At 34.7% G+C, this 23,209-nt stretch overlaps 1 long non-coding RNA gene across 1 annotated transcript in view; it reads right to left on the bottom strand.

The window, feature by feature from the left end:
* Positions 1 to 1,740: 1,740 nt before the first annotated feature.
* LOC129629942 (uncharacterized) overlaps positions 1,741 to 23,209 on the bottom strand; it is a 68,134-nt gene continuing 46,665 nt past the window's right edge. Inside the window, exons 2-4 of the long non-coding RNA XR_008703402.1 lie at positions 6,745 to 6,841; positions 2,753 to 2,799; positions 1,741 to 2,490 (exon numbers count right to left, since the gene is read on the bottom strand). This is a non-coding gene — a long non-coding RNA (uncharacterized LOC129629942). The remainder of the gene's footprint in view (positions 2,491 to 2,752; positions 2,800 to 6,744; positions 6,842 to 23,209) is intronic.

Below are 23,209 nucleotides of genomic sequence, written 5' to 3'. Positions count from 1 at the left end.
ACCTGAAAAACTGTGGAAGAAGTATTGTTTTCTGAGAGATGAGACTATATTCTGATGTAAACAAGTTTTAACATGTTGAAGGTAGAATATCTGTATCTGAGTGGGCAGGATTTGCTAATGGAATGTTTTCTTGCTAATATTATCTCCAGGGCCTGAATATTTCTGGGTGATATGTAAGTTGATCTCTCCAAAACAATGTGGCTGAATAATATGTCAGAAAGAAGGACGGGGTTGTACAAGATGAACTGGTTATGGCTTTTATAATTCAGTACATGAAGAAAAAGCACCTTATTTATCAAGACAGATGTGAATGCACACTGCAGTGAATTCACTGGAAGTTTTAAATAATTTACAATGACATATTATGCTTCAGTTTAGAGTCTAAATTTGTATTGGATCTTGGAGAGTTGTCCGCTGGTGATTCTGGCAACTCTAAAACTTTAGTGGGAAGGACACTTGCTGCATGCAATTCCTGTGCCTCCATGGTCAAAGGATATTGGAATTTTTCTCTGCCATGCCAAGCATTCTCCAAGAAATGAACTGAGGTTACCTGCTGATAGCTTCCACATTTGAATGTTCAATCGATACATCATTGTCCTACAAATCTTTGTGACATACTTTAGTGTAAATTCGCGATCCGTTATTCCTATTTCTCAAACACTGTCGATCCAAACCAAAACGAGAGCACATTTATTAGCGAAGCTGCACACTTCTGATGCAGCTGCTAATAGTATTTGTAACGAAGTTAAGTATAGTTTTAGAAATGTAATTGTAAGTGCACTTGTTCCAATTTTTCTTAATTTGTTCTCACATTTCAAACACAAAATGTTCTTTTTTTCACCCTGGGTAATAACATTTATTTTACCAGAAGTTTTATTTAGCAATAATCAGTCAAAATTAAATTGTATTATTATCCCTTGCCTCATGATGTACTTTTGGAATCCTGGTACTGAAATAGAAATTATGAATATTTCCAGTGAGTGCAAAATCAATGGATGAGATGATAATACTTTCCTACTTTGTGATTTTTTTTTAAACCCACATTCCATTTAACTGTTTATGGAGTTCCTTGGCTAAGAGCCACTAAACTTGGGCACAAAACAAAGACATAGTATGCCCACTGTAAAAGCAAATTGCAGTGTTGGATGTAATTGGTGGACACTTTTTATGTCAAAGACTGGGTGAGAATGAGTTAAAAATAAGTGAGTACTCAGAAAAGTTACAAATGGGAGCTCACCTTAGCCTTTCCAACCTGCTGTGCCATGACCATTCTAATATGATTTTCTCAAGTGCATAACTTTGTTGCTATTTCCCATTGCCCTTTATTAAGATTAGAAAAGAACATGAATGGGACCCCATTCATTACTAGGATAGGAGAGAAGGAAGGCACCAGAGCTTTGGGGACTAATAGGGAAAACAATAAGAGTTTGATATGAAATAACAGTAGAAATAGTTTTAGGGACTGTCAGGTAAAATGTGAGGGAAAAGGATATGTCAACCTGTCACTGCTAAGGAATGAAAATTATTAACATTTTCAACTACTCACATACACTTGCTTATCCAGTTGTCCACTTATCCTTAGCAGTAGCTCTCTTTGTATTATATTGCTTTGTGTTGCTATACTTTGTTTATTTTACTTTCTAAATACTTTGGAAATTGTCTTGTATTATAATTGATTGGTAATAGTGAATTTTTTTCTTTTCTCTTTTTACTGGAGTATAATTGCTTTACAATGTTGTGGTAGTTTCTGCTGTACAAAAAAAATGAATTAGCTGTATGTATTTGAGAAGTTTTTGAGAATTTATACTTCTTTCCATAGAGTCTTATGCTGCGTGGGCTCAGTTGTTCAGTCCTATCCGACTCTGGCCAACTGTAGCCCACTAGGCTCTTCTGTTCCCTGGGATTTTCCAGGCAGGAATACTGGAGTGGGTTGCCATTTCTTACTTCAGGAGGGGTCTTCCAAACTCAAGGATCAAACCCACATCTCCTACCTTAGCGGATGGATTTTTTTACCACCGAACCCTTGGGAAGACCTCTATATTTCTTACTACCATGCTATTTCTAATTAATTTAAATTATAATTTAGCCATATGAAAAAATTGAAATATAAAAGAATTTATTGAATTGATGCTTTTGAATTGTGGTGTTGGAGAAGACTCTTGAGAGTCCCTTGGAATGCAAGGAGATCCAACCAGTCCATCCTAAAGAAGATCAGTCCTGGATGTTCATTGAAAGGACTGATGTTGATGCTGAAACTCCAATACTTTGGCCACCTGATGTGGAGAGCTGACTCGTTGGAAAAACCCTGGTGCTGGGAAAGATTGAAGGCGGGATGAGAAAGGCACAACAAAAGTTGAGACGGTCGGATGGCATCACCAAGTGAATGGGCATGAGTTTGAGCAAGCTGCGGGGAGTTGGTGACGGACACGGAAGCCTGGCATGCTGCAGTCGATGGGGTTGCAAAGAGTCCGACCCGACTGAGCGACTTAACTGAAGAAAAAATAGTTTTATATTATTATTGTTTCTTAGGTTTCATTTACCATTTTTAAAATAGGTAACTTGTTTCAACCTACAGTCCAATTCAATAGATATTTTGAAATTTATATGTCCAAATATGACTTTTAGATAATAGTCTAATTATATTCCATAATTTTCATGATAAACACTTTAATTTTGAAAGAAATTTATAAGCTTTATACTTAACACTATGTTCACAGGTATGTGTTTTTGGCCCAGAGTGAAAATAATCCACCTGCAATGCAGGAGACCCAAGTTCAATCCATCGGTCTGGAATATCCCCTGGAGAAGAGAAACAAAAAAACACACAGTCTTACTGAGTATATTGTCAACACAATAATCTGAGTTGGTTTTTTGAAGACACTAAATACATAAACTAAAAAATCAGTTATATGTGACAACTTACTGATCTGTATTTAGGAGTAAAATAGCAGAGTAGTACTCTTTGTTGCAATCACTTGTTTTCACATTTCTGTTTGATGCAGTACACAGCTGATACAAGAGGGGAGTGCCATGAATGCTTATCACTGAGCTGTACCCTTACTGCCTAGCTCCAAACCCTGGTAGTTCCTAAGGTGTCCTTGGACCTTGTTGATTCTACTGCTACAGTTTAAAAATAACTCACTAAGTAATAGTTTTATCTGTTCCTCTTTTCCTTCTATGTTGTAGCTGCTGCTGTTTGTTTTTCTTAGTATGCCAGATATGATGTCATCATATGCTCTGTTTTGAGTGTCTTAATAACAGCTGCCCCAGTAAATATTTTATAAAATATTCAAGTCTAGCTAAAGTTTCAAATAATATGCTCTATCTGCAAGTCATGTGACCAGTCCTTAAAAGACTAGTATACTGAGCGAATTTAAAGTGAAAACAATCACAAACAGAACAACAACAAAAAACAAAAAAAACTAGCAAAGAAATGTGGGAAAAGACTTTGGGACTGACAAACAACTAATCTCGAGAATATACAAGCAACTCCTACAGCTCAACTCCAGAAAAATAAATGACCCAATCAAAAAATGGGCCAAAGAACTAAATAGACATTTCTCCAAAGAAGACATACAGATGGCTAACAAACACATGAAAAGATGCTCAACATCACTCATTATCAGAGAAATGCAAATCAAAACCACTATGAGGTACCATTTCACACCAGTCAGAATGGCTGCGATCCAAAAGTCTACAAGTAATAAATGCTGGAGAGGGTGTGGAGAAAAGGGAACCCTCTTGCACTGTTGGTGGGAATGCAAACTAGTACAGCCACTATGGAGAACAGTGTGGAGATTCCTTAAAAAACTGGAAATAGAACTGCCTTATGATCCAGCAATCCCACTGCTGGGCATACACACTGAGGAAACCAGAAGGGAAAGAGACACGAGTACCCCAATGTTCATCGCAGCACTATTTATAATAGCCAGGACATGGAAGCAACCTAGATGTCCATCAGCAGATGAATGGATAAGAAAGCTGTGGTACATATACACAATGGAGTATTATTCAGCCATTAAAAAGAATACATTTGAAGCAGTTCTAATGAGGTGGATGAAACTGGAGCCTATTATACAGAGTGAAGTAAGCCAGAAAGAAAAACACCAATACAGTATACTAACGCATATATATGGAATTTAGAAAGATGGTAACAATAACCCTGTGTACGAGACAGCAAAAGAGACACTGATGTATAGAACAGTCTTATGGACTCGGTGGGAGAGGGAGAGGGTGGGAAGATTTGGGAGAATGGCATTGAAACATGTAAAATATCATGTATGAAATGAGTTGCCAGTCCAGGTTCGATGCACGATACTGGATGCTTGGGGCTGGTGCACTGGGACGACCCAGAGGGATGGAATGGGGAGGGAGGAGGGAGGAGGGTTCAGGATGGGGAACACATGTATACCTGTGGCGGATTCATTTTGATATTTGGCAAAACTAATACAGTTATGTAAAGTTTAAAAATAAAATAAAATTAAAAAAAAAAAAAAAAAGACCTAAAAAAAAAAAAAAAGACTTTGGGACAAAAAAGAAGCTGGGACAAGTTGTGAAGAGGGCTGGAATTATTCAGAATTTTACTTGAACATGTTAGGTAAGTTGGGATATAAATTAACTCAGTTCTTCAAATTGGTACACATTATATTTGTTTTCTACCATGTCTGCCTTATGTCTTTTATGTTTAACTCAGATAAGAGTTCCTGAATCTATCTAGTAATTTTTTCACTCATCTGGACCCATTTCCTAAGCTGTCATGGAATGGAGGTACAGTTGTTTGCACTGCTGCTATGGGTTTTGTGATAATGTCTTCCTCGGGGTACTGTGCAAGGTGTTTGGATCACTCAAAAATTCTGAAGTGGACTGTAGTTATGATTCATTTTTATTTGATATAAATATCAATTTTTGATTGAAATAATCTAATATTCTGTAATTAATGATGCAGACACCAAGAGTTAGAGGCAACAGTAGATGGTTTTAAAATTGCAAAATGTTTATCATGCTCCAGAGATTGAATTCTCATAATAGGTGATAACAGGATGGCAGGATATATTGGCATATTTTCATCCATAGGAAGATATATGTTTCCTTAATGCAAATATTGATTCTCAATTTGGCCTTAGTCACAATGAATATCTGAGTCGATGAATCTTGATATTGACCTTAATAGTAATCAATTCCTACTTCATATTCCTGAAGTCATAAATTACAGTTATATGCCGTTCTGGTCTTACTGCTTTCTAATTTCCCACGACATTCTCAGATCAATACCTCACTATTTACTAAATGAAGAAAACAATTTATTCTGATAACACATTTGTAGTACATAACATTTTAAAATTACAAAGCTGATATTTTAGCTTTTCTAACTCCTAATAGGCATTGCAAGATAATATGTGATCAAGGGAACTTATGTACCTGACATCCTTGAATCTTCAATAACTTGATTTATAATTGATGATTGATGCACATTTTTATTTCTAAGTGTGAAGGTTACATAAATAAATAGGTAGTTACATTGTTTTATTCAGAGACATGCCACTTAAAGCACTATTATAAATGCAAAATACTTGAAATTGAATTAAGCATTTTAAGCTGAGCCATAAAATCAGTTGTTGGAATGCAGAATTAGAAGATAATTGCCAGATTTCAGCATCAGTATGTACCATTTTCTAAAACTTTAGAAGTGTTATGACAGTAGTTAAACTATAAAAAGCTGCACCTAGATGAAATTGACTCATCAAAAGAAATATACAGCAAAGAGACTACAGAATGGGCCTGGAAAATTAACAAGGCCTGGTGCTCTCTGCCTAAATCATTGTTACACACTAATTAGTGCTGTGCTCTGATTTGAGGCTTTAAATTTGTTCCTTTGAAGATTTTCTTAAAATTGTATTCAAAGGAAAGGCTCCTCTTTAATAAAACTGTATAATTCTTCATTCACTTGGGAAACATAGCTTCCTAGCATAATGCTGCTTGAAAACCTGGAGCTGACTTCTAATAGAGGTGCTAATTATTAACATTCCAGTATCAGCCAAAGGCTGCATTCTCTAAGACCGAAATAAAATAATAGTGCACAAATATTTCAACTCCATTCCCAATAAGTACTTGAAAAATTCAATAATGTTCATTAAAAGCATAAATGTGAATATTAAAAATAAAGATATTTCCCCTGTGATTTATGATGTACTGTCTGAAAAGCAAAGCTGAAGAAAGGCATCATTATATGGCATAAAAAGGAATTCTTTGGCTGTTAATTATAATGTAAATTTATCATTACACCAGGAAAAAAGAACAGCTTGATATTTAAAAACCATCAGGCATGGTTGGTCATTCAAAATATAGATGCATTAATCTTTAATAATTCATGGAGTACAATATGGACAAGGATAATATAAAATGATGAGATACCTTAAAATGACTTAAAAGAAAGTTCTAGTAATGGTCTATTATAAATGGAAACTTGATGGAAGAAAAGAGGATATTTAACTTTTTCTTCTAGAAGATAGAGTAGTTAATAAGAAAATTTATATAGAATTTATCTCCATATGTCTGCAAATAACCTTATTTACTACTATTTTTTTCTCTACCATTTTTACAATGACACAATGTAAAATCCCTTCCCTATGTGAAGAAAGCTATCATTGTCATGTTAGAAAAGGAAGTAGCTTGCCCTGGGAGTTAAAATAATGAACTTTTTAAAAACACATTAACTTTCTGTGTGTCCTTGGGAAATTGGCTTACCCTCTCAGGCTCTTTATTTCCTCATTTGTGCAGCCAGAGTCAGAGACGTTGATTTCCAAATGTTCACGAAGCAAGTGAAATCGAGGAGGTTTTCACCCTAAAAGATAAAACAGGGTTAGTTGATAATCTTGTATTGTGTCCGTTTAAGCTGGAAATACATGATACTTTCGAGAATTTTCTTCCTTGAATGGTCTCAGGTAAAGACCGGTCACAAGAGGTATTTGTTTGAAGTTGGGGGAAGAAGGTGAAATAAAGGCCATTGTACTTTGAAAGTTGTCATCGGTTGAAGCAGTAAGGGATAAATGCAGAATTCTAGCTTGTTCTCAATTTGCTACTTGCCCAGCTCTCGTCATCAAATTCTGACTCTACTGAGCAACTAGATGCTCAGCTATTGCAATGGAGAGCCAACAACTTCCCACGGTCATCTACCCTGCCCGCTTTGTGATTCTACCTTAGCAGCCTCCTGCCAGCTCTGACTATTTCATCTACATCAGGGCTATTTGGTGACTTTTTCCTTCTCCTTTCTAGTCCTTTTAATTCTTCAATTCCTCCAACAATTGTGTAGCAACTAACTTTTGTAGTAGTAACGTCTTGATTTTCTAATATCTATTAATGAGCATGCTTTCTTGTTGAAATCCTACCAGCCATAATTGGTGAAGCTGTGCATCAGAGCTAGCATATTTTAAAAGCTTCATGGATAATACATACGTAATAGTTAAAAATAAAGAAAATGCCCATATATCTTCAATTTTATTGATCCCATAAAATTATTAGATACAATCCAGAATTCCCAAATATATTTAATCTTGAAAGTAGTGTTAAATTCATGTATTCTTGATTTTGCATTATTATAAATTTCCGGACTTTGCCTTATCTTTAAAATCTTACTTAAATTTAAGTAGCAGATCTATAAAAAGAAACTTTGAAATTGATATTCATGTAAGCTAACTGAAGAAGAAAAATTTTGCATGAAAGTAAATTTAAGGAAAACTTACTAGTATCTCAGTGTCTGTATTTGAAAGAGTATCAGAACTCATCTGACATGAATTCACTGAGGAATCCAAATTTCTCTTGGTTTCTAAGCACAAACTGAGTATTTTTAATATAATTTTCCAAAAGTATTGTTTCATGATTTTTGGGGGGAGGGGGAAGGTTAGGAGATATCATTCAAATTTTCCCAAATCTTACTTACTTCCTGCTTCTTACCAGCCAAATGTATATGTACCATTCATTTATAAGGAAATGTGATACATAATTTCCTGAGAATACTGCTGACTATCAAAGTCTGGGGACTTGTGGAGCTAATAGAAACAGTAGAATGATGTGATATCAGTTTGTGAGATTGCCTTAACCATATATTTAGTTACACTTTTCAAATTCAAAGCTGGTATCCGCTTATGTAATATGGCTTTTAGAGAAATTCAAGCTCATGAATGAGAATTTCTTAGAGACAGTGTTCATAATGATACATTCTGAAATATCTGAAAATTGAGTTCACAGTTAAGGTCCCTGATATACTGAGGGACTCAAAAAAATATAATCAGAAGGTCCCAGCAGAGGCAACAGCGGAAGTTAAAATAGGGAGACTGCCCATCTTTTTCCATCTTTTTAGAAAGGTGTGCAAAAGTCTTCTAGGAAATTAAATTCTCAGCTTAATCTTCTCTTCTATAATGCTTAATTTTCATTTTACTTTTTGTGAATTAAACAGTGTATTGTTCTAGAAGTACTAAAGGAGAGATAAGCCAGAACTCTCTCTCCCCAAATAATATTCCAAATCCATGTCTTACATATATTGTGGCCAATAATCTTATTCTTTACCAATAGGAAATACAGTGAGAAAAAGCAAACTGAAGTGGGATAGGGGAAGCATAATATAAGTATTATTTTTCCTAAGTATCTATGGCAAATGCCAATTTTCCATGACTTAAAGCCAAGACAAAACAAATTATAAAATATTTTCATAAAGCCAATTCCAAGCTAGCAATTAGTTCCACAGCCAAGAGATGAAAAAGATATGAATTATCCAACTTAGATGAGTTATCCAACAAACAGCTAACAGAGTCATAGGGAGGAGAATTCAAGATGAACAGAGTAAGAGGGACCAGGAGAAAATAAAGAGCCACAGGTGAACAGCTGTGTGGGGGTTATCGTCTACTCTCTGTAACAAACAGGGAGAATGATCACTGTATTTGCTAGAATTAGATTTGACTGTACATGTTCAAAACATGAAGATCAGCAGTATAAGTATGACATAAAATTTCATGCGCAGGAGAAAGCCATGTTTCAGCAGCCATGAACTATTCTAATAATTTACTTTGTGGCTTTCCAAAATTGTCAGTGTGGTAGACTGAATTCTATCATGATCCCTCGAATCTTGCCCATTAGAGTACACATCCTATATAATTTTTTGTGTAGGCAGAAACCGTGACATTATTCTAACCATTAGAATATGGGAAAGGTAAGGGAATTTTGCAATTCAAGTTCTTATCAGTTGACTTTGAGTTAACAAAAGGAAACGTCCTTTTTGAGTCTGACAATTAGGTGAGTCCTTTGAAAGAGATCCCAGACTTGCCCTAAGTTATAGACTTAAAGAGCAGAGACATTCTCCTGTTATCCTCAAAGGAGCAAACTGGCATATTGTAGAGAAGGGCTCACACAGTAGGGAATGGCAGCAGCCTTTAGGGATTGAGCTCCTCAGTCCTGCACCTGCCAGGAATGGAATTCTGCCAACAACCACAAAAGCTTAAAAGGGGATCTCAAGCATCAGAGGAGCCCACAGTCCCAGCTGACATCTTGATTACAGTCTTCTGAGACCCTGAGCAGAGGGCTAACTTCAACCATGCCCAGATTCCTGACTCAGAAACCGTGAGATCCTAGATCTCTATGATCCTAGATCCTAGATCTTCTATGATCTATCCAACACAGCTTCTTGAACTTTTGTCCTCATATCTCTTCTGTAAAAAGAAACATGAAAGAAGGATTAAATAAGAAGGAGAAGAAGAATAAAAGTGCCTCCCTTTAAGAACACTTTCTAAATTTCATACTCAACAGTTCTGATTATATATCTCTACCTAGAACATGGTCACATGACCACCTTCATCTGGGTAGGAGGGTTCCATTACAAAGAAAGAGTGTGCAACTGGGTATCAGGAAAAAGTGAGATTATCTAGCACAAATTTCATATAATTTAAAGACGTTAAGGGAAGTGGGTAGTGGGATGGGTGTGCTGATCCAGAATGTTACCAGAGAGCAATTAATTCACTGCTAGCAGAATTGGTCCATATTCAATCCAGTCAGAAAATAATAAGACTTGGAGCAATCAAGTATCTTATAAATTATCATATGTAAAGTTCTACTTTGGAGAAGGAAATGGCAGCCTACTCCATTATTCTTGCCTGGAGAATTCCATGGACAGAAGAACCTGGTGGGCTACAGTTCATGGGGTCACAAAGAGTCGGACACAACTTAGCAACTAAACAGAGTTCTACTTATCATAGTAGTAACAGAAGACCTGAACTTATTTTTAACATAAAATCATATAAATCAAGGTAATAAAACTACAGTTCTCTACAAAAGAGCACGAATTTCAGTCAAGCATGTTAGAAAAAAAAAAAAAGACTGAAGTACTGTTCCTTACAGTCTACTGGAAAAAAATATTTTACGTTGAGGTTTGGCTAAAATAATTATATGCATTGGGTTGTTGATAACATTTCAAGATACATGATTCAGAGGCTCCTTAGTCTTAATGTTATTTGATTGTGTTCAATAATTTCATCACTTTTGAATTTCTGGTAAGTCTTATTACTATAGCTTCTTTTATCTCCACTTAACCTCTCAGGCTTTCAATATAGCCAGTCCTTAAACTCAGTTAATTAAATAATGACCTTATTTAACATTGGTAATATATGTTGCACACATGCACACACATACACACATACATATATATAGTCTAATTTCATGATAATACAAGTTGGGATATTAATATACTAAATATCACTCATTTTAACAATCAAAATCCTAGTAAGTAAGCATAGGGTAACTAAGTCATGAAATTGCCATATTCTTATGGTTAATGTATAACTTTTTAATGGAACATGATATGTTTTATGTCTTGTTCTCTTAATTGTGATTATAGAAACACTATTTACTATTTTTGGACTTGGAACTTGGTCTTGGTCAAACAATTTTTTTTCACAATCTCCAAGAAAGCCACATTACTACTCTATTTCACATAAATTAGCTATCTCATCTGTGAAGATATATTATGCATAGATTTTTTAATTCAATTGAAATTCAGCAAACAAGCTATTATAAAGCTATCGGCTTAGATCAGTCTGACTTAGTATATTGGCTCAATGGATACAGGGGTCTGTTATTTTTCTGATGCTCTTAAGTTTCTCTGAAGTTTCTTTGCTCTAAATGAACTCTATTCTCCTTGTTAAAACTGAAGGACAAAGGGTCACAAAGACTGAACTCAATTGGAAAAAAATTAAACTGACTTTAGTTTCAGCTAATATAATGTGGCATGGATCTGGCATTTAATTCCCATTTGTTTACAAATGCTAGACAATATGGAGCTTCTGAAACCTCAGGAGGGACTTCTCTTAGAGAAGAAAAATGTATTAAAAAAAAAGTCTCTTTTATCCTTTTCCATTTCAATACTCAAACTGTGATTTTTAACTCATGTTATTTAATTCAAATTCTCTGTGTTACAATAGAAATTTGAAAGCAAATATTTATTTGGCAAAATAGGTAACCAATAGAAGTAGGGAACTCTCTAGATGGATAATACAGTATTGATTTATAATTATTAGTTCAGTTTGGAAATTACATTACTCATATTTATTTTAGTAAGAGTCTATCATTACTTGAAACAAATGTGCACCTGTTTATGGAGAAAATAGAAGTAGGGGATACATGGGATGATACCCCCAAACTTAAACCAGATAACCCTCTTAGCTCTTCATTAGCCAGGCAGATATGGTTAGCAAACAAATAAGGAGGAATAAAACTACTGTCATTCATGAAGATTCTGTGGTTACCTCTTCTTTGTACCCTTACAATTTCCTTAAAATGAACGTTATGAATATGGAAGAAAAAGTTTCACCCACTTTCTTAGATAGAACTTCAAGCTTCAAAATTTCTGGGTTGGAAAATAGCTTGAAGTCCTGTGATTATGAGGGAAATTTTCCTAGGACCCTGAAATGTTCCCAGAATTACTTAATGTTTGTCTATGAAAAGATCTGAATTTTTTCATAACTTATTTATAGATCATGGGATATAATCTCACTTGTGGAGTGCCTGTCCCTCCCACCTCAACTCTAAAGGATCAGAGAATAAAGAATTTGAATGTCAAGTCAAAGAGATAGATGTATCTTTCTGACAACAGATATAAGCAGGTAAATTATTTTAAAAATCTCTGTCTTCCATAGAGAATAGACTTACGGACATGGAGAGAGGGAAGGAGAGGGTGAGATGTATGGAAAAAGAAACATGGAAACTTACATTACCATATGTAAAATATAGTTAGCCAACAGGAATTTGCTGTATGGCTCAGGAAACTCAAACAGGGACTCTGTATCAACCTAGAGGAATGGGATGGGGAGGGAGATTCAAAAGGGAAGGGATATATGTATACCTATGGCTGATTTCATGCATTGGAGAAGGAAATGGCAACCCACTCCAGTGTTCTTGCCTGGAGAATCCCAGGGACAGAGGAGCCTGGTGGGCTGCTGTCTATGGGGTTGCAGAGAGTCAAACACGACTGAAGTGACTCAGCAGCAGCAGCATGGCTGATTCATGTTGAGGTTTTTACAGAAAACAACAAAATTCTGTAAAGCAATTATCCTTCAATTAAAAAATAAAGAAATTAAAAAAAAAAAAAAAAAAAAAAACTTTGTCTTCCAGTACCTATCATTTCATTGCTGTCTTAGTAGATCATCATGGAGCAGCCTTCCTAAAGAATCATTACACAAACTTCACATGTCCACTTCATTTCATAATTTGCAAGTTGATACCATGTTCCAAAGTTTAAACAATTTTAGTTCACCTTCATATACTTTATCATTAAAGTAGGGCATTTTATCTGGAGATATTTCTAGACCTGTCCCTGTATTGCGCACGAGACTAGGATACTCACAAAACTATAAGCTCTTGGTGTGATATTACTAGCCCAGATTGCAGCTTCATTTAGGGAAACTTTCCTTTAGAACCCTTCATGTATTTTCAAGCCAGAGGTAAACTTCAGGTGGAAATAAATCATATCTACCTTTCAAAATGTTCTGATAAAATGAGTTGTCAAAGGAGAACAGTTGCAGTGTGTCTCAGTGAAATTCCTAAAGCATATTCAAATTCATCCTATCTTCCATATACCAATATATACCAATAGGTGATAGGAGTGATATTCCTATCTTCCATATACCAATACATACCAATAGCTGATAGGAGTGATATAACTTTCATCAAATCATGAATGATTCGGTTACACCAGACAGTAAATATCTACTGACTTTGCTTGTGTACAAATGAGACTTCATGCTGTGTTTCTTGCCACAAAAACAAAAATCAGCTACAGCTACAAAATGTCTTGCTGGAGCCATTGCACAGCAGGTTCTACTACTCTGTTATTAATTCATCTCCTTCTCCCAACATGCTCAGTCTAACAATTTTTGAAGCAGGACAAAATCCTAGGTTGTTAAACTGAAATCATAAAATAAAGTCTCAGTAATTTAACATTTTATTGTACTTTATAATTTCATTATAAAATTTTTCATTCAAAAAATTTTTATAGAGATGCTGTATATATACATCATTTAAGTTCTGCTATTATCATTATACTATATTTGATTTGTCATATATTTATCCACGTATTCATGTCTGTATCTCTCAATTGACCAAATTTATATTTTTTCCTGGTGCATTTGAAATTAATTGTAGATACTTTCCCCTTAAGATGTCAGCTTATGTATTATTAACTAGACTTTAATCTTGGTTTAACTTTTGTTATGATGTAAAATATTATAAAATGGAATCCACTCATTTTTAATGCACATTCTCTGAATCTTGCCATTCCTCTAGGTAACGTAACTCTCTAGCAATATAGAATATTATCATCACCACCTCCCAGAAGTTGCCTCTTGTCCTTTCCTGATCAATCACTGTCACATCTTCAGATAAAAACTGCTATGGTTGTATTCCACTGTATATTCAATTAACCTCTTCTAGAAGTTAATAGAGTAATCATGCAGTATGTACATTCTTAATAGACATTTTTCATTTATTATAAAACTTTCAAAGTTTATTCATATTGTTGAGTGTACACGCAGTTTATTCTCTTTTCATTGCTGAAGAAAAATGTATCATTTGTGAATATAATATAGGTTATTAGTTTTGTTATTAGTGGATGTGGCAGCTGTTTCCAGTTCTTTATTACTATGAAAGAGCTACTATGAAAATTCTCATATGAATTTTTATGACACTTACTTTCATTCCTTTTGGATAAATGTCTAGGATTAGAATTGATGAGTAGCAGCGTGGTTGTGGTGGTTTATTTGCTCAGTAGTGTCTGACTCTTGTGACCTCATAGACAGTAGCCTGCCAAGCTCCTCTGTCCATGGCAAGAATACTCGAGTGGGTTGCCATTTCATGGTACAGGATTTTGAAATTCCACCAAGAATGTATGGAACTCCTGGTTATTCTACATATTTGTCACTGTTTGATGTTGTGTGTCTATCTTGTTTTAGTCACTTTGAGTGGATGTGTAGCAGTAGCTTGTTGTGGTTTTTATTTGCATTTTATTGATATCTCATGATACTGAACTGTTGACACCTTTTCTTTTTGTTATTGGTTGTTTTCATATCTTCTTTTGCAAAGTGTTTATTCAAAGATTTTGCCCATTTTTATTACTGGACTGTTTATTATTTTTATTAATGAGTTTTATGCTCCCCAGATGGTTCAATGGTAAAGAATCTGTCTGCCTTTGCAGGAGATGCAGGAGACAGAGGTTCAATCCCTGTCATGAAGATCCCCTGCAGAAGGAAATGACAACCCACTCCAGTGTTCTTGCCTGGGAACTCCCATGGACAGAGGAGCCTGGCAGTTTACGGTCCATGGGGTCACAAAGGATTTGGACATGAATTAGCAACTAAACAATAACATGATACTTAGATACCAGTATTTTGTCAAAAAATGTTTTTGTAAATACTTTCACTTGGACTATTTATTTTCTTAATGTTTTATTCTATAGGTTATAAATTTTAGTTAGATATAATTTATCATTTTAATATCATTTATTAATATTTCTGTGAGTTATCAAGGAAATATTTACCAGACCATCCAAGTCAAAGAAACATATTCATGTTTCCTCAATAGTTTTAAGTTCTATATACATGTTTATGTTCCATCTCAATTTAAAAGTTTTATAGAATGCAGGGTAGGTATCAGGGTGACTATTATAATGCTCATATATATATCCAGAAATTCTAGTAATATTTGTTGAAAGTCTTTTTTTGCTGTACCACTTTTCTCTGAAACATAAGTTGAAAATTAAATAATATAAATGTTGGTTTATTTCTGGGCTATTTTGTTTTATTAATGTGTAATGTATTCTTATGCCAAAGCTGCATTCTCTTGATTACTGTATATTTAAAATAAGGTTTGAAAACTGGTAGTCTAAATACTCCAATTTTGTTTTTCAAAATGGCTTTCAGTGTTCTAGGTTCTTTGCTTTTCCACACATTTTAGAATCAAATTGTCAGTTACTACAGAAAACTTGCTGAGATTTGATTTGACTTTGTGTGAAATCTGTATATCAATTTGAGAGGAACCGACATCTTAGCAATATGGAGTCTCTCAGTCCATGACAGTGACTTTTCTTATTATTTATTCAAATCTTCATTAAGTGTCGAGGTCTTGGCATGTATTTTGTTAAGTTTATTTCTATATTCTTTATATTTCTTAACACTCAACAAATTAAAAAAAAACTGTTGATACTATAAAAAAGATCATTACTGTCTATTTCATAATTATTAATTTTGATTTTTTACTGAATTCACTGATAAGTTCTGTTAATTATACTGTAGATTTCTGATGATATTATATGTAAACAACATGCCTTCTGCAAATAGGTATTTTTATACTTTCTTATCTTTATGTCTTGATTTCTAACTTTCTGCAGTGGCCAAGAACCCTGTAGATGTGGTGAGAATAGATATTTTTTTCTTGTTCCCTACTACAAAGAAGGAATTCAAATCTACAGTGTTAAATGTGAAGTTAGCCTTAGGTTTTTCATGAATGTTCTTTTTCAGGTAGAGGGAATTTCCTTTTATTACTAAATTGCTACAAGTTTTAATTTTGAAGGAATGTCAAATTTTATCAAATGTTTTTTATCATTTATTAAAACTTAATTAGTACTTTTTCATTTTTACAAAATGGGCTACATCAGTTGATTTTGTAAATTTCAATCAATCTTACATTCCTGTGACAAAATTTATTGGCTGTAACACATTACTGTTTTACATATTGCTATATCTGATTTTCTAAAATACTATCAGTCAAGTTTGCATGTAGGTTTATAGACATATATTAGCCTCCAGTTATTAGTTCCTTCTAATATATATTTTTATTTTGAAATTACCCTCCTTCTCCTCTATATTGTGAAAGAATTTGTGTAAGATTGTGTTATTTCTTCCTTAAATGCTTAAAAGAATTGACCAATGATATCATCTGGTCCTAGAGTTTTCTTGTTGGAAAGTTTATGAGAATGGGTTCAATTTATATACAAGACACATAGCTGTTCAAATTTTGCCCTTTGTTTCCTGTACATTTCAGTAAGTTATGTTTTACAAGAAAATTGTCTATTTGGTTTAAATTGTTGTAGTTGTTGACAGAAAACTGTTCATAATATTCTCTTATTTTGTATGTACCAGTATTACTTGTATGTACCTGTGCTACTTGTATAGACCTAATGGAGCAGAAGATATTAAGAAGTGGCAAGAATACATGAAGAACTATACATAAAAGATCTTAAAGAACCAGATAACATGATGGTGTAATCACTCACCTAGAGCTAGATACCTGGCATGTGAAGTCAAGTGGTCCTTGGGAAGCATTACTATGAACAAAGCTAGTGGAGGTGATGGAATTCCAGCTGAGCTAGTTTCAAATCCTAAAAGATGATGCAGTTAAAGTGCTGCACTCAATATGCCAGCAAATTTGGGAAGCTCAGCAGTGGCCACAGGACTGGAAAATGTCAGTTTTCATTCCAATGCCAAAGAAAGGCAATGCCAAAGAATGATAAAACTACTGCAGAATTACACTCATCTCACATGCTAACAAAATAATGCTCAAAATTCTCCAAGTGAGGCTTTAATAGTACATGAACTGAGAACTTCCAGATGTTCAAGCTGGACTTAGAAAAATCAGAGGAACCAGAGATCAAATTGAAAACATCTGTTGGATCATGGAAAGTGCAAGAGAATTAAAAAAAAACACAACTGCTTCTGCTTCAATGATTATGCCAAAGCCTTTGACTGTGTGGATAACAACCAACTATGGAAAATTCTTCAAGAGATGGGAATACCAGATCACCTTACCTGCTTCTTGAGAAATATGTACGCAGGTCAAGAATCAACAGTTAGAACACGACATAGAACAAGGGACTGGTTCCAAATTGGGAAAGGAGTACTTCAAGGCTGTATATTGTCATCCTGCTTATTTAACTTATATGCAGAGTACATCATGAGAAATGCCAGGGCTGGATGAAGCACAAGCTGGAATTAAGATTGCCAGGAGAAATGTCAATAACCTCATATATACTGATGATACCACCCTTACAACAGGAAGCAGAGAGAAACTAAGGAGCCTCTTGATGAAAGTGAAAGAGGAGAGTGAAAAAGCTGGCTTAAAACTCAACATTCAAAAACTAAGATCATGGCATCCGTTCCATCAATTCATGACAAATAGATGGGTAAACAATGGAAACAGTGACAGACTGTATTTTCTTGGGCTTCCAAATCACTGCAGATGGTGACTGCAGCCATGAAATTTAAAAGTGCTTCCTCCTTGGAAGAAAAACTACGACCAACCTAGAGAGCATTTTAAAAACAGAGACTTTACCAAGTTTACCAACAAAGGTCAATCTAGTCAAAGCTATGGTTTTCCCAGTAGTCATGTATGGATGTGAGAGTTGGACCGTAAAGAAAGCTGAGCACTGAAGAATTGATGCTTTCGAACTTTGGTGTTGGAAAAGACTCTTGAGAGTCCCTTGGACTTCAAGGAGATCAAACTACTCAATCCTAAAGGAAATCACTGCTGAATATTCATTGGAAGGATGATGCTTAAGCTCCAATACTTTGGCCACCTGATGTGAAGAACTGACTCATTTGAAAAGACTCTGATGCTGGGAAAGATTGAAGGCAGGAGAAGAAGGGGACAACAGAGGATGATTGGATGGCATCACTGATTCAATGGGCATGAGATTCTGCAAGCTCCAGGTGTTGGTGATAGATAGGGAAGTCTGACATGCTGCAGTCAATGGGGTCACAAAGAGTCAGACATGACTGAGAGACAGAATTTTATGAAACTGTACGAGTACTGATAACCATCCTTTAATTATTAATAAATTTGTGTTCTTACTGTCCCTTTTCTAGATCAATCAACTTAGAAGTTCATAAAATGTGTTAATCTTTACAACTTTTAACAAAAGAAATTTTCTCTGTAGAGATATTCTAGTGGTTATCTGCTTTCTATTTTATTGATTTCTGCACTTCATTTATTGATTGTCTTGGGATTTACTTTTTTGTTGTTGGTGGTGTAGATTTGTATAAAAATCCAATAGGTGATTAGTGGTGCTGTTCAAATCTCCATATCTTACCAATTTTTTGCTTATTTGTTCCATAAATCAATCATTATTTTTATGGGATATGTCATGCCTTCTTAGTTCTTTGTATGTAGAGTAATTGGGTTGCATCCTGAACATTGTAAAAGTGACATTCGTCCAAATATTGTTGACATTTTGGTTTGTACGTTTTAGTAGGCATTTAAGTTTGTCATATTCAAATGAAAACTCTCTCTTAGGAAACTAAGGAATCCTAGGTTAGTTCTTTTCTCTCTCTCTGAAGTCTGTCTCCAGCATGCACAGTTCATAGGTAAGTCAGAGATTCAGAAGTGTTTATACATAGAATTTGGGGCTTCTTCCCTTTGGTTCACTCTCCTATCAGATTCATATTTTATTTTATAACCACTGTCATCAGCCCAAACTCTGTCTTTGCTTTTTGTGACTGCAAGTACTGCACTTAAAAAAAAATTATAGTTGATTTACAGTATTTCAACTATTGTATTGAAATTTCAATATTTTGTATTATATTTCAATATTTTGCTATTCAATTAAATAGCAAAGTGATTCAGTTATATGTACATCTATGTTTGAAAGTGAAAGTCACTCATTTGTGTCTGACTCTTTGTGATTCCATGGACTACAGAGTCTATGGAATTCTCCAATCCAGAATACTGAAGTGGGTAGCCTTTCCCTTCTCCAGGGGATCTTCCCAACCCAGGGATGGAACCCAGGTTTCCCGCATTGCAGGCGGATTCTTTACCAGCTGAGCCACAAGGGAAGCAAAGTGAAAGTTGCTCAGTCATGTTTGACTCTTTGCAACCCCATGGACTGTAGCCTGCCAGGTTCCTCTGTCCATGAAATTCTCCAGGCCAGAATACTGGAGTGGGTAGCCATTCCCTTCTCAGGGAGATCTTCCCAACCCACGAATCAAACACAGGTCTCCCACATTGCAGGCGGATTCTTTACCGTCTGAGCCATCAGGGAAGCCCTATATATGTCTTTTCTTTTTCAAATTTTTTTCCATTATAGGTTATTACAAGATATTTAATATAGTTCCCTGTGCTATACAGCAGTTCCTTGTTGTTTATCCATTTTATATATAGTACTGTACTGCACTTTAGATCATGGTTTAAATCAACATAAGAGATCTTGTTTAAAGCTTAAAACAACAGTTAAGCTAGTCCAAGTCATTTCCTTTTTTCTTTTCTTTTTTGATACTTGACTCCTCTCCTTAATCAGTTTTATTTCTTCACACTCCAGGATAAGTCTAGTAAAAGCTTAAACATAACATTAATGGATCCACTGCCATTTTTACTATTTCAAAAAGACTCATTTTACTGATATTCTAATTGTTTATGTAAGTTTAGTTGTATTTTGAGTGAGACAGAATATACATGGTAAACGTATTCTTTGACAATCAACCAAGTTTCAAAAGAGAAATACATTTTATTATCTGACTAGTTATTTTATATACAATTCAGTTGGTAGTTGCCATTTATGTATCTTGTATTAATTTTTTGGACTGTGTTGTATGGATTTATTCAGAACAGGAATTGGCCAACAGCTCTCAGATTAAATCTGGCTCACTGCCTATTTTTGTAAATAAAGGTTAATTTAATGCATTTATTCATTTACTTATTGAACACACTCATTTATGTATTGTCTAGGAATGCCTTCTCATTGTATTAGCAGAGTTGAGTAGCTGAGACAGAGACCATAGAAGTGCAAAATGTAAAATATGTACTATTTATAAATAGCCAAAAAGTGTACTCTTTCTACAAACTTTATAGAAAGTTTCACTAAACAAAATCTATAATATGATATAAACATCTCAGGATGATTTTTTGCTACACACTATGCAGCTTGAATACAGGTAACAGATAAGGCTTCTCTCTAGTTAGAAAGCAATCCTGTTAGACCTTATTGAGCTTTACTAGTCCCTCCTTAAGCCACTGAATTGTAAATCATAAGATTCTTTTATTTAATCATCATTATTATTCAATTTGGGCTTCCTGGGTGGTGCTAGTGATAAAGAATCTGTCAGCTAGTGGGCAGGAGACATAAAAAGATGCTGGTTTGATCCCTGGGTCAGGAAGATCCCCTTGAAGGAGGGCATGGCAAACCATTCTAGTATTCTTGCCTGGAGAGCCCCTTGGATAGAAGAACCTGATGGGCTACAGTCCATAAGATCGCACAGAATCACACATGACTGAAGCAACATACACACACATTATTTGATTTTACTATAATGATGTCCAGTTTTTAGAAAATAGAATTATTAATACCTGCAACTATCATAATATTATGTGTATATTAGCATAGTCAAAATATAATTTGGAAGAAAATATAATGTATTTACTTTATGGTATGGAACTAGCCTATATTAGCATAGGAAAGGCTCTTTTTTCATTAGTCTTATGTGCCTGTAGTTTCATCACGTCTCCTATTTGATGATATGTCAATATTATATGTTTAAATGCACATTACCAATGAATATAAGGAATCTAATAATGTCCTATTTCTCATAGTGAATGATTAAAAAACGTACACTATTCCTCAGAACAAGTTTCTCTTACGATATTCATTTGTCATTGTCCAGGTAAATGTTCTCTAATAGGTGCCCTGGACTTGTTTTTGTCTGGTGGACTTTGTCATTGACTAGAGTTGGGGACTTAGAAATTACAAAGCAAAATAAAACGAGGGAAGAAAATTTACCTTAATTGTTCATCATCATTGTACTGAATTTTTTTAGGTCAATCAAGTAAAAGAAAAGGTCTTCCCTGTAGCTCAAATGGTAATGAGTTTGCCTGCAGTGCAGGAGACCGGGGTTCGCTCCCTGGGTTGGGAAGATCCCCTAGAGAAGGAAATGGCAATCCACTCCAGTATTCTTGCCTGGAGAATCCCATGGATAGAGGAGACTGGTGGGCTACAGTCCGTGAGGTTGCAAAAGAGTCGGACGTGACTGAGCAACTAACACTGATACTAATTAAGTAAAAGAAACAAAATATATTTCCTGTAAGTAGTTTTAAAGATGTAGTATTCATTGAGAATAAAGTTTGAAAGCAGGCTTTTTAAGAAATGTGCTGATTTTTGTGAACATTTCAGATATGAAACTCAATGTAGGTAATTTTTCTTCTAGACTTTATTGAATTTGTCAGTCTTCATTTGGGCAGGACTCAAGGGAATGAAGTGAAAAATACTATCTGTTCCCCTAATATTTGTATTATTCATATTTTATCCTACTTTTAACCTCTCATCTTAAGATTCATGTGAATATGAGCATTTGTAAAGTTGCATTGCCCTGTATCTATTTCTTCCAACCAATTTCCTTTCTGAAAAATATTGAATTTCTTTTTATAGGGTCAGCCTAAAAAAAAAATTACAGGATACAATAAATCCATTTAATCTTCCTATGTCCACATTTGGCCTTAATCTCCTTGTTCATTTTTGGACACAGATATCCAGAATAAAATTTTATTTTCCTCAGAGCAGAGAAACACATTCTGTGGCTTTCATGTTTAACAACTCAACAACCTTCTGCTCAAGATTAAATACTTCATTGTGTCTATGGGCAGTTGCATATTTATTACTCTCGAGGCAGTGGTATTTGAAATAAATGGAATTGAATGACTTTGAAATATTTTCTGAAATTCATATATCATGAGTTGCTCTTTCCAAAAGGAAAAGCAAATATTTTGAATCCCGTCTATAAGAACAGTCCATGTGAGACACACCAAGGCTGTAATAGTAAAGAACATTTTCATACTGGTCATTGTGGCTCAGTTCCTTTTTTGCCATTGGGCTGAATTCTTGGCATCAAAACAGTGGTTCTCCATGTTTTTTTTTTTCTTTTCTTAAGACTGAGAGCATTTATTTCTCTGGATTTTTAAGTTCATATATTACAATTTTACAATATCCTTCATGTCTACTAGTTAATTGTCTTCGTCATATGATTAGTTGCCAAACTAAATTTGGATATTAAACATATAGATTGCATTTATAGGTAATCTTTTTAAAAATTCTATTTATTTATTTTAACTGGAGGATAATTGCTTTACAATATTCTAATGGCTTTTGCCATACACCATTGTGAATTGACCACAGCTATACATGTGTCCCCTCAATCCTGAAACCAACACCCTCCCATGCCCCTCTCCACCCATATATATAATATCCATATGGAATATGAGTATATATTTTGAATCATTTTTACTATTCATTTCAAAGCTCACTCCCACCATAATGACCTTCACACTTTCTGGCATAAGTCCCTGGATGTGACTGCACCTATATCTTTTGTTTTACTCTTCCTTATCCCTAGAATTTTCCACCACGTATATGTGCAAGATTTTTCCCTCTTTCTGATGGTCTGTGCTCAAAATGCCTTCATAGAAAGGTCACCCATGACTCATATCCTGTTTCTCTGTTGTCTTCTTTCATTATGTTTCCATAGTTTCATCACTCCCTACATATTATCTTCATTTGTTTGTTCATTGTCCACCTTCTCTTACTAGAGTGCTAGCTTCATGTAAGAAGGGACTATCAGGCTCACAACAATATGTAGAACAAAGCAAATGGATTGGTTGAATGCCAGTTAAATCTTTTTGGTGTATGCATATTGAACTCAAA

The sequence above is a fragment of the Bubalus kerabau genome, chromosome 16, assembly GCF_029407905.1.
Source record: "Bubalus kerabau isolate K-KA32 ecotype Philippines breed swamp buffalo chromosome 16, PCC_UOA_SB_1v2, whole genome shotgun sequence".
Lineage (NCBI taxonomy): Eukaryota > Metazoa > Chordata > Mammalia > Artiodactyla > Bovidae > Bubalus > Bubalus kerabau.
This window is presented reverse-complemented; position numbering and strand designations above follow the sequence as displayed.